The 12,873-nt window shown below is 43.4% G+C and overlaps 1 long non-coding RNA gene across 8 annotated transcripts; it reads left to right on the plus strand.

Annotated features, from left to right (window-relative positions):
- The first annotated feature begins 272 nt into the window (after positions 1-272).
- LOC123062735 (uncharacterized) lies at positions 273-5,867 on the plus strand. 8 transcript variants are annotated; one of them, XR_006429852.1, is made up of 9 exons: positions 337-664; positions 1,023-1,114; positions 1,202-1,330; positions 1,460-1,639; positions 1,720-3,070; positions 3,584-3,659; positions 4,138-4,243; positions 4,311-4,407; positions 5,660-5,867. It is a non-coding gene; the product is annotated as an uncharacterized lncRNA (long non-coding RNA). The 8 variants fall into 8 exon arrangements; XR_006429851.1 differs by having other exon boundaries at positions 336-664; positions 3,584-4,243; XR_006429848.1 differs by having other exon boundaries at positions 1,720-2,872; positions 3,018-4,243.
- Positions 5,868-12,873: the final 7,006 nt, after the last annotated feature.

The raw sequence follows: 12,873 nt of genomic DNA on the forward strand, positions 1-12,873 counted from the left end.
ATTAGGAAAATTTCTAACGGACCGTGGGTCGGGAAACCTCTATGCAATGACCCATTGTTGGTCAGGAATACTACAACATACGGCGTCCAACAGTCGGTCGGGAATTCTTTTATGGCTCACGAACCATCGGTCGGGAAATAACCCCGACCAACAATCGGACATTAAATGGGCCTTGCGCGCGAACTGCCGAAAGTTTAGCGCCAATAACCGGCTCGGCCCGCGAAGATTTCCCCCCAAAATCAATAGCTTCTCATTTCGTTCCCCTCGCACGCGCAAAGGAGCCAAATCCCTAGCTCTTCGTTCCCCACACGCGCCGCCTGAGGTCCAGTGGTCGTTCCCACGCCGTCCCACCGCCGCCACACATCACCCGGGGCTATCGCCGATTGATCCCGGTGCCATCCCACCACCAGCCCACCACCACCCACCCCGCCCTACCTCTGCAGCGCCGCCCCACGCCACCCTCCCTCTGCCGCGCCACTCCAGCGCCGCCCAACGCCGTCCGGCCTCTCCACTACCGGCTCCACGCCCTCATGCTACATCCAGCAAAGTTGCCGCCCCCTCCCTGGCCGGACCTCCCGCATCTGCACCACGAAGGGACATGCGGCGAGTTGGATCTGGGCAGCGTGCTGCTGGGCAAGGTCATCGATACGAGCATATGACTGAGGTACAGCTCCTCCCTCTCATCCTTGCCTCCCTGGAGGCGTATTGCGACAGTGGGCTGGCGGGGAAAAGAGTGCTCTGGCAGTGGGTAACAGGGAGCTCCGGCGGTGGGGAACGACCGAACGAGTAGATGTTCCAGTGGACAAGGCACCTCATGCTTTTCTTCTTCTCTGGTTCTCCGGTTTGATGTGTACTGTTGCTAGCTAGTCTAATTGTGAGAATTTGAGCTTTGTGAGAAGCTTTGTGGTTGCAATATGAACCAATTTTAGAAGTTGATCTGTTGTGTGCAGATTTTGTTTGTTTCCATTGCAAATTTTGTGGTAGCAATATATATTAATCTTTTGTTTGTGCAACAAATGCAGGAACTAATGGACTGAATGGAATTGCCATTAGCTTCAGAAGGAGGCATAATCTAGAAACTCCTAGATCGCAGCACAATTCCAATTCTCGACAAGTAATGAACTATTTCCACATCTTTTCATTGTGTATCAATAATCCATCTTGCATGCAATAATTCTATTTGCATATTGTTGTCTGCTAGAACTCAAGAGTTGAAGCTGAGGAACATAATGATGGTGAAGACAACGACGATGAGGAGCCCTTTGTTCATAGAAGAGTTGTTGCAAAGCCCCCTCCAAGAAGCTCATCAGCCCATGAAGATGAAAGCCTTGTAATCTTCTCATCCTTACCTATATGTTTAAATTCTATTTTTTCAAGTTTCTAAAATAATCATTGATTCCGATTGGTATGGATGGTGCTTCTATATGCATGGACTGGTCCTGAAACTCCTGATGCTAAGGCAACAATTATCTCCAGTTGATCCAGACACTATTGTGGGCGAAGAGCCCCTTGGACCAGCGACTTATGAGGTTCTTGTCAATGTTGTGATCAGAAGGGATACTATGGTGCCTTATGAATATGAAGGCTTACAATCTACCGCTGATGCTGACACAGGGCCATTGCATGACCATCTAGCAAGGTAATCACCAATAATGTGTGTTTTGTCCACTTATCTCGAATTGTTTGATGTGTGATACCGACTCATGGTCACTTTGCTAGATGAAAACCTACAAACCAGGGGCATCTTCCTCGTCCCACCGCCAAGGTATTTTTCCAATCACTATTTTTGAGCTAGTATTTATTTGTGTATTGTATAGGAGAAATCTTCTCAGTTTCTGAATACTGAGCTAGTATTCATTTTTTGAGCTACGAACCAGGGACCGAAATGAGCTAAGTTTTTTTTGAGCTACAAACCAGGGCTGGTCCATCTTCTCTTATTATCATGTTTGCCTAGCTCACTGCCACTTCTCTTCATCTAAAGTTTGTATTAGATAATGTACAATACATAGTCTCAGTTTGTCTTAAATAACCTCCTCTAGTACTGTTTGTTCATGAATCTAGTCCTTCAGTTTGTTCATGAATAACCTCCTGTTGTACTATTTGTTCATGTATCTGGTCCTTCAGTCTAGGAATCTGGTCCTTCAGTTTTGCTGAACAGAGAATACTCATTGTCTTATTTTTGGCTAATTCCATAGTTAATAACCTTTTGTAACTACAAGTCTCACTCGGTACACACACACATATATCAGCATCAGGGCACATCCATAGTACAGAACAGAGCATAATACACTGCTAGTTGCTTTTAATGTTGCTATTTCTGAATCTTGTTTCTAGGCTAACCTAGTATTTATAATCTTTATTTCTCTTATGCGTAACCTGATGGTTTAGGTTCTGGCACTTATACCTATGAAGATTTGTATGTACAGTACATATGCTTCTCTGAAACTAATGGATTAATTTAATCTATTTTTGCAAGGTATAATTTAATCTAATTTGTGGCACTGAAGTACATATGTTTTTCTCTGATGCATTTCTGAATATAATAGTCAGGCACACTACAGTCTTTTCCATCCCAGAGAAAAGTAAGAAAGAAAACTAGTGGTCTTCTCTAGAAAAAAGCTGTACTTTTGAAAATATTTTGAGGTGTTTGTCCAAGTACATACCATGGTTTTACAAACTGTAGTATCCCCAATGTATCTATTGCTGTCACCAGGAAGATAGAATTCTGTTCTCGGTGTCCATGTATCTATTGCTGCCACGAGGAAGATAGCAACATCGCTTTCAGTACCATTCAATTTATGGCCACAACTGAAGACTAAACAAAGATAGTTGAAATACTATACTTCTCACGTGGATAGAAAACACCAGTAAGGTGTATCTCTAATACTTAGCTATATGGTACTAGTTCTCTAGAAAAAGAAGTTACATGACCACATAACTCTTTCTTGTGTTCAAGAAATAAAAATTATGTAGTGTCAATTAGGTCTTTTATGTCTCATATTCTATCTATCTTACAGATCTCTGATGGTGGAAAGACAACATTTGTTTATGTCATTGTCGATAAGAAAATGTGAGAATATATCTTTTCTTTCGTCATTATTGTCGAAAGGCAACTAGTACTTAGCTTCTTGTAGTTATAACTAGATGAGTGTAGCAGTCAACACAGCTACAGCTACAACATTTGTTTATGTTCCTTGGTCTGCACCTCGACATAAATTATTTTCAGTTTCACGACATAACATAAACTGTTCAGTGCACAACATTTTTTTCACCCTGTGATATAAATCACGTGAAGATAATCATGAAATGGTTGAATCATCCAATTATTTCTCAAAACTTTGGGTCGCGTCTCCTGGTCGACTTTGGTTATTCTTAGTGTGACACTTCTGTATGGATCCCAAGTTTACAGGCCTGCAAATCGGAATTATTCACCTCAAAGTTAGCTGGCTGTATATTCATTTTCTATGTTTCATACATGATGCTCTTTACTGTTAAGTTGAACAGATAGTACTGTAGTACTTAGTGGAAAGGAAATTTCATCAGCTTGCATGTATATTAATTGTATGATTTTTTGTCTTTCCAGGTTGCTGTCAGGTTGTGTAGGAAAGACAGACACTACACCACGCACTAGATTTTCCTACAGATGTGTGTTGTGAAAAGTCAGTTTCGCCGGCAATTTTGTTTTCTTATATTGCTATATCATTTTGTGCTTCTAATGTTTTTCTGCACCATTCGAGCTAGTATGTTTTGCATCAAAAAATTAAATGTGCACCACACTTTTTCATCAAATATTCATCTATAGGCTGTATGACTTTTATTTTCCTAAACCTCCCTGGGCCATTCGTGAGAGGGAGACAATGTAAATATTCAATTTTGTGTAATGATTTTCGCAATAGCTTTTCTTGTGGGTTTGGCAATTATGTAAAGATAATTGACTATAGCACAAACTGAAGAAGTTCTTGACCATGTTTGTGTAATTTGTACATAGTAAGGAAACTATGATGTAGGTTGCAGTTCATTTACATGGCATCGTAAGGATTAAAACATATATATTAATGCCTTAAATTTATGTTGCCTTTTTTTATTTAAAGCAAAGACCGCTTTCTCGTGACTGTTGTTTGAAAAGTTGTCTCTCAGGTGGAATTAGCTCATGGTGGGAGTGATTAATCTTACTCGTATGATCGCCCAAGCAGCGTTAGCAATGGATGCCATGGAGGTGTTTCTAGGTGCTCTGAGTACCAAGGTTTGTACTTCTAAATGTCTCCTATTGCATTTCCATAGCTGCTAAATGTCTCCTATTGCATTTTCAGCGATGTACTCATATAGCATGCCTTTTACAAGAGGAAAAATGGCAGAGTATGAACACCAACTGAAAGTAGCAGAGTATGAACTAATGAAAAGTCGAAAGTAAGTCATCCTGCTGAGTTAAAATGTAGTATATTCATCCACACATTTTCATTTTTGGTGGAAAGTAAATATAGGTAGAACATTCAGCAGTACAAACACAACTAGCTGAAGTCAGTGATATAAGTTCTATTCTGTTATGAAAATAGAACATCTAAAACACATGTGCTTTATGTGATGACTTAGTTCCTCCCTGCTTTTCCTTTTTAAATTCATCGTAATTTACTAAACCTTCTAGTTCTGTTATCTGGGCTAGACCTCCACATATCTTTTATGTGATGGTTTAGTTCCTCTAGAGATTACCTTGAAATTTGGAATTTCAAAGTCTTCCTGTGATTACTAATTACCAAGATATCATGTGGTATTATGTGATATTTATAATGGGGCACCGTATTATTAACTAACTTTTATTGTCTATACACTGAATGCAAACAAGGTATTTTGTGTTTTTATTCTCTGTTTTGCATAAGTGGCGTGCAACTGTTTCCATGCTTTTTATTATCTGGAAGCAATAGCAAGGATTTATCATACATGAGGGTACTTAAAGGCCAGCTAGGAAATAAAATAGCTTTGAATACCAAACTCGAGAACCTACTTTTTTAAGTAGACTTTTAGTGCCGCCATTATCGTGAACTATATGCAGCATGGAGCACTCTAATTATTCATCTGCTAGATCCACTATGAACTACTAGAAATCTGTACTAAAAGTCTGCACTATCAATTTCAATTATCATGGAAACAGTCACAGTTAAATCCACTATCAATTTCAATTATCTAATTGTACTATCAATTTCAATTATCATGGTATATTAAAGTCAAAGCTAAATCAACTATGAACTACTAGAAATCTGTACATCTACTGAAAGAGTCACAGTTATATATATATATATTTAGTGTTTAGTTGTATGTTTTTTTGGAACAAGTGTTGGAATATGGGGTAATGGTACCTATGTACAGTAACTTAAGTATGTCCCAGGTACACTATATGCCCAGCAATCGTAAAAAGTAAGTGATGCATTTCCTTTCGAATGGATAGACAAAAAGTGGGTGAAGGGCTTCTATGCCACATCTGTGGCTACTGCTGGAAGTTAATTGCTGGTCTTGATGTCCTGAAATGCTACTTTTATACATTAGGCATGAATATTCCTCATTTTGTGCTGTTGTGTGTGCACAGTGCACATGTGAATTCTGCCAGCATTCAATTTCTTATATTAATTGAACATTCTAATAATGGAGACTTATTTAAATTCTGTAGGGCGCAAACATAAGGATTGGAATCACAATGAACCATGAAGCCAGTGATCCGCATCAACTGGATGTTCTACTTTTCATTTTGTACAATTGATGTCTCATACTACTTTCATCTTTTTGCTTCTGTAAATCTGGTGTATGGTGTCCTGTGCGAACAGACTGAAGTGTATGTATGTGACAATTAGTTAATGGAATAAAAAATGTTTGGTGCACCTGATGAATGTTGTCTTGGTGATTATGCTTTAGAACACGTGAACTATATGTACGCAACAATTTGTACCACACGTTAACTACGGTTGTGGTTTGCTAAGCAAAATGTTGATCAACTGTTGGTTGTCAAAAGTAAACATTTTCTGATTGTTGGTCGGCAAAACAAACCCCGTCTAACAGTCGGTCGGGAAAGGCTAACACCAAGCCCAGCAAAATGTTGGTCGGGAAAGAATTACCATCAGATGATCGATCGAGAAAGACTCATGAATGCCCCAACGGACCGTTGGTTGGGAAAGGCCCATGGCAGGCCCAACAAACAGTTGGTCGGGAAAAATACCCCTTAGCCGTCACACAATCGGTCGGGAAAGATATGTCTGTCAGGAAATGGCTTTCCCGTCCGGACTTTCCCCAACAGACGTGATCGGTCGGCAATAGTTTTTCCCGACCGACTGTTTGTTGGTGGAAGCTGTATTTCCGACCAACCTGGCTATCAGGAATGTAGTGTTGTGGTGTAGTGATATCCGGCGCCTCTGGGTCTCCAGAGGCTGCTGTAGGAGTACAACCTTCCTTTGAAGGGATCCGTTTATTCATATCTGGCTGTAGACCGGTATGTTCGGGGCCTTTATTGTTGGTCCCCGGACCCTGGGCCGCCGAACTATCACCTTCGGGTTGTGTCTTCATCATCCCTCGCACCACTTGTTGATCGGGAGAGACCCTCTGCGATGACACCTCAAAGTCGTTCGCCCTATTGGGTGAAGAGATTGGTGGAGACGTCTCACTTTCCATCATCTCTGGGAGAAGATCCCCCGAGGAAGAGGATTGTTGAAGAAGACTGCGTGCCGAACTGCAAAAAAACACATATTCTAGACGTTACAAGAAAGGGACGGGACATGTTTAAAACACCCTTGTTCACTTACAATTCGGCCCGAGGCTTGTCCTCTCCATGGGACTGCGCGATGACGTTGTCCTCCAAGCCCGAGCCACCCGACGAAGGCATCTTGCCTCGCTTAGGAGCCTTTTCCTCCCAATCTTTGGAGGCGGCCCTTTTCTTCCCATGGGGGGAAGAGACGTTGACTTCCCCTTCATTTTTGTCTTCGGACGATGGAATCTTGATTCCTCCGGACACAATGTCTGGCGCACCTTCGGGATGGGGGGCATCTTTGGTCCTCTCTGCCTTGCCCTCCTTCGCAGGCATCTGGTACGGTGCCGGGGCTAGCATCCTTGTTAATACAGGATCTGTTGAACCCTCGGGAAGCGGGGCCGGACACCTAATCAGCTCCGCTTTCTTCATCTGGCCCTGGAAGGAGATAGTTCGCTTAGTAATGTATTACGACATACTTAAAAAAGTGGGGTGTTCGGAAGCCAAGTGCTTACCGGGGTATCCGGACGGTTACAGTCGAGGCCTGTGCCCTAAGTAGTGTCTGACTAATGTTTTCATTTTCTGAAAAACAACTACCACATCCCTTTGTGTGTAATGCGGAAGAAGTGTTTAAGGGTTCGTGGTACTTCTGGATTGAACTCCCACATACGGAGAGGCCTACACTGGCATGGAAGGATTCAACGAATCAACATTACTTGAATCACGCTGACAAGATCGATGTCCCTCTCGAGGAGGGTTCAGATGCGGCTTTGTAGAGTCCGCACTTCATCAACTAATCCCCAATCCAGCCCCTTGTTGGCCCATGATGCAAGATGTAACGGTGGGCCAGGGCGAAACGTGGGTGCAGCTACCCACTTGGTGTTGTGGGGCTCCGTAACGTAAAACCACTCTCGCTGCCATTGATTGGAAGTTTCGGCAAAAGATCCTTTTGGCCAAGGAGTGTTGGTGAGCTGGCTGACTACAACACTGCCGCACTCCACCTGTTCCCTGTCGACTACCTTTGGTTTCACACTGAAGGTCTTGAGCCATAAGTCGAAGTGTGGGGGGATTCGGAGGAATGCCTCGCACGTAATGATGAATGCGGAGAAATGTAGGAAAGACTCCGGGGCTAGATTGTGAAAATCTAGTCCATAATAGAACATTAACCCCCGAATGAAGGGGTGAAAAGCGAGCCTTAGCCCTCGAAGGAAGTGTGAGATGAACACGACCCTCTCGCCAGATCTGGGGGTCGGGATAACCTGCCCTCAAGCAGGAAGCCTGTGGTGGATTTCCGCGGTCAGATATCTGGCCGCTCGAAGCTTCGCAATATCCTCCTCTGTAACGGAGGAAGCTACCCATCGGCTTTGAGGGCTGGGTCCTGACATAATGGGGAAGCTCGGAGCAACGAAGTCGAAACCTTGGGTTTTAGAACTCGAGGTTGGAGAGGCCGAGGAGAAGTTTGGCGTCAAAAAGGACGTCCCTTGGTTCCTTTACAAAGGCAGCGGGGATTAAACGCCTCCTCCTGAGCCTGAAAACCTGCCTATTCCTAAGGAATCTTTCCAACGGAATGGGTGGGTTACCCACGCTCGTATTAATGAGAATCCCTCAATAAGGGGACACGATCTCTGCTTGGACAGAACATGCCAATAGCAACCGCGCCTCGAAACGTGGAACGGCGGGACAGGAAACGGTTCGAAAAACCGGGCGAGCGTAATGTCATGTTGTAAAAAGTTGTCAGTAGATTGGACTCCTAGAATGTTATATTCTCTCTGCAGTTGTGTGTGGTGTGTGTGTTACAGGTCCGGACACGTCAATACGTCTGAAGACTATTTTGGAGTTTGGAAAGAGGAACCCGCCTTGCAATGCCGAAGATAGACCTACGCGCCGGATACCTTGTCATTGAAGCCAGGTTCATGGCTACTGAGGGAGTCCTGGACTAAGGGGTCCTCGGACGTCCGGCCTATTAGCCATGGGCCAGACTGATGGGTTGTGAAGATACGAAGACCGAAGACTGCACCCGTGTCTGGATGGGACTCTCCTTGGCATGGAAGGCAAGCTTGGAGACTACATATGTAGATTCCTTTCTTTGTAACCGACCTTGTGTAACCCTAGATCCTCCCGGTGTCTATATAAATCGGAGGGCTTAACAAGATCTATCAAGCAGGACGTAGGGTATGACCTCCATAGAGAGGGCCCGAACCTGGGTAAAACATTGTGTCCCCTGTCTCTTGTTACCATCGACCTTAGACGCACAGTTCGGGACCCCCTACCTGAGATCCGCCAGTCTTGACACCGACACCCCCGACCCCTCACGCAAGTCGGAGAGCCCTGGGGGCCTCCTTATAAGCCGCTGCCACCCCACCACTCCTCCTCATCGCGCCCCGCCGCCGCCCGTAGCACCCACCGCCGCTGCCGCCCGCGCCGCCGCTGCCGTCTGCTAGCGCCGCCGCTGCTAGCTGCTGCCGCCGCCCGTGCTGCTGTAACACCCACGATGCGGCTATATCTCCCACGTGTCGGAGCATGACTTAGAGGCATAACTGCATAGTAGGCATGTCGCAAGAGGGGTAATCTTTACACATCCCATATACTGAATAAGAAATGGGTAAAGAGTTGGCTTACAATCGGAACTTCACACAATACATAAATATAGCATTACATCATCCAGAATACAATCAAGGTCCAACTACGGAACAAACATAAATAAAGACAACCCCAAATTGTGAAACTATAAGCCCCTATCTTTATCTGTTTCCGATTAAAACTTTGAACCCATAAATATGATGTGAGTGTTAGCAATTGTGAAAGATTAAATGATAGTTGAGTATGTGGAATTTTCTAAATCAAAGCTCTCACATAGACCCTTCCTGAAAATAAGACGAATTGTAATTGTTTGATGATTGAGAACATAGTTTGTTAGTTTTTAAGAAAGTTTATGGTCTATACTTTAATTTGTGAATAGCTTGTTACTTGATCATGAGAAGTTTTATGAGATGAGCTACTATTTATGATAAAGAATAATGCTAGAAAAAATGATTGAAATTATCATTAATCGAACTAATACACTATGCTAGCATTCACACTTCATAAATTATTTCTACTAAAGGATGAGTAGGAATTAAGCTTGGGGATGCTGATACATATCCGAGGTATCTATAATTTATGAAGTATTCATGCCATGTTTGCAAAAATTCCATATGATTTTGGTATGATTTGATTAGAACTAACCCGGACTGGCGCTGTTTTCAGCAGAACTACAGTGGTGTTGTTTTTGTGCAGAAATAGAAGTTCTCGGAATAAGCTGAAAATTGATGGAGAACTTTTATGGAAAATAGAAAAATACTGGAAGGAAAAGATACCGAAGAGGAGTCTCGGGGCCACCACAAGGGTGGGGGTGCGCCCCCGTCCTTGTCGTCACCTCGTGGGGCTCCCTGACGTGAAACCGACGCCAAATCCTCCTATAAATCCAAAAAAACCAGAACAGAAGAGAGATCGGAAGTTCCGCCGCCACAATCCTCTGTAGCTAGGAAAAACCAATCTAGGCCCTCTCTAGCGCCCCGCCGGAGAGGGCCAACATCACCGGAGGACATGGAGGAGGAAGCCGGAGGGGTCACCATCGTCATGGAGGCTAAGGGCCAGAGGAAGAACCTTGCCCCATCTAAGGGGGACGCCATGGAGGAGGAAGAACAAAGGGGAGAACCACTCCCCCTCTCTCTTGGTGGCACAGAGTGCCATCGGGGAATCATCGCCGCGGTCATCGTCTTCATCAACATCACCAGCATCATCACCATCCTCATCTCTTTTATGCGGGATGATAAACCACAAGTATAGGGGATCATTGTAGCCTCTTTCGATAAGTAAGAGTGTCGAACCCAACGAGGAGCTAAAGGTAGAACAAATATTCCCTCAAGTTCTATCGACCACCGATACAACTCTACGCATGCTTAACGTTTGCTTTACCTAGAACAAGTATGAAACTAGAAGTACTTTGTAGGTGTTTTTGGATAGGTTTGCAAGATAATAAAGAGTGTGTAAATAAAAAGGAGGGGCTGCTTAGATAAAGAAGCAATAAAGTTAGTATAGCGAGTGTGGAAAAGTGGTGGTAGGAGTTGTGAAATTGTCCCTATGCAATTGACTACTTTAGTAGACTGATAGCAAGTTTTATGTGGGAGAGGCCACTGCTAGCATGTCATCCCTGACTGGGAATTCTATGCACTTATGATTGGAACTATTAGCAAGCATCCGCAACTACTAACATTCATTAAGGTAAAACCCAACCATAGCATTAAGATATATTGGTCCCCCTTCAATCCCGTATGCATCAATTTCTATGCTAGGTTGAAGCTTCTGTCACTCTTGCCCTCCAATACATAGTCCTATCAACATACAACTAGCCCTATGGTGTGATCCACATGCGCGCTCATATGATGGGCACCAAAGGACAACAACATAACCACAAGAAAATTAAACCAATCATAGCAATTCACTAATTGCCGATAGGACAACGATAATCTACTCAGACATCATAGGATAGCAACACATCGTTGGATAATAATGTGAAGCATAAAGCACCATGTTCAAGTAGAGGGTACATCGGGTTGCGGGAAAGTGGACCGCTATAGATAGATGGGGGAAGGTGATGGAGATGTTGGTGAATATGACAGAGGTGTTGGTGTACATTGCGGTGATGATGATGGCCCCGACGGCGTTACGGCGCCACCGAAAGAGAGGGGGAGAGGGCCCCCTTCTTCTTCTTCCTTGACCTTCTCCCTAGATGGGAGAAGGGTTTCCGCTCTGGTGCTTGGCTTCCATGGCATGGGAGGGGCGAGAGCCCCTCTGAGATTGGATTTGTCTCTCTGTCTCTCTCTGTTTCTGCGTTCCAGATTCTGGCCTTTCACCGTTTCTTATATTCCCGAAGATCCATAACTCTGACTGGGCTAAAATTTTAACACGATTTCTATCCGGATATTGGCTTTCTTGTGGCGAAAGAAGGGCACCAATCGCCTTACGGGGTGGCCACGAGTGTCAGGGGCACCCCTGCCTCGTCGCCCCCTTGGGCATCGTCTCCTGATTCTTCTTCCCAAAAATCACATATATTCCAAAAAAACTCCTTCAGTTTTTATCCCGGTTGGACTTTGTTTTTTATATGGATTTTCTTCGAAACAAAAAACATGCAACAAACAGGAACTGACACTAGATCAATATGTTAGTCCCCAAGAATAGTATAAAAAGTTGCCAAAAGTATATGAAAGTTGTATAATATTGGCATGGAACATTAAAAAATTATAGAGACGACAGAGACGTATCGGCATCCCCAAGCTTAATTCCTGCTCGTCCTTGAGTAGGTAAATGATTAAAAAGATAATTTTTGATGTGGAATGCTACCTAGCATAATCTTGATCATGTAATCTAATCATGGCATGAATATTAAGACACGAGTGATTCAAAGCAATAGTCTATCATTTGACATTAAGACAATAATACTTCAAGCATACTAATAAAGCAATCATGTCTTTTCAAATTAACATGGCCAAAGAATGTTATCCCTATAAAATCAGATGGTCTAGCTATGCTCCATCTTCACCACACAAAGCATTCAAATCATGCATAACCCCGATGACAAGCCAAGCAATTGTTTTATACTTTTGATGTTCTCAAACCTTTTCAACTCTCATGCAATACATGAGCATGAGCCATGGACATAACACTATAGGTGCAATAGAATATGATGGTGGAGGTTGTGTGGAGAAGACAAAAAGGAGAAAGTCTCACATCGTCACGGATAATCAATGGACTATGGAGATGCCCATCAATTGATGTCAATGCGAGGAGTAGGGTTTATCATGCAACAGATGCACTAAGAGCTATAGGTGTATGAAAGCTCAAACTGAAACTAAGTGGGTGTGCATCCAACTTCCTTGCTCATGAAGACCTAGGGCATTTGAGGAAGCCCATCGTTGGAATATACAAGAGAAGTTCTATAATGAAAATTCCCACTAGTATATGAAAGTGATAACTCAAGAGACTCTCTATATGAAGAACATGGTGCTACTCTGAAGCACAAGTGTGGTAAAAGGATAGTAACATTGCCCCTTCTCTCTTTTCTCTAGTTTTTATATTTTTTCTCTCTCTTTTTTAGGCTTCTTTGGCCT

This window comes from Triticum aestivum, chromosome 1A (assembly GCF_018294505.1).
Source record: "Triticum aestivum cultivar Chinese Spring chromosome 1A, IWGSC CS RefSeq v2.1, whole genome shotgun sequence".
Taxonomy (NCBI): domain Eukaryota; kingdom Viridiplantae; phylum Streptophyta; class Magnoliopsida; order Poales; family Poaceae; genus Triticum; species Triticum aestivum.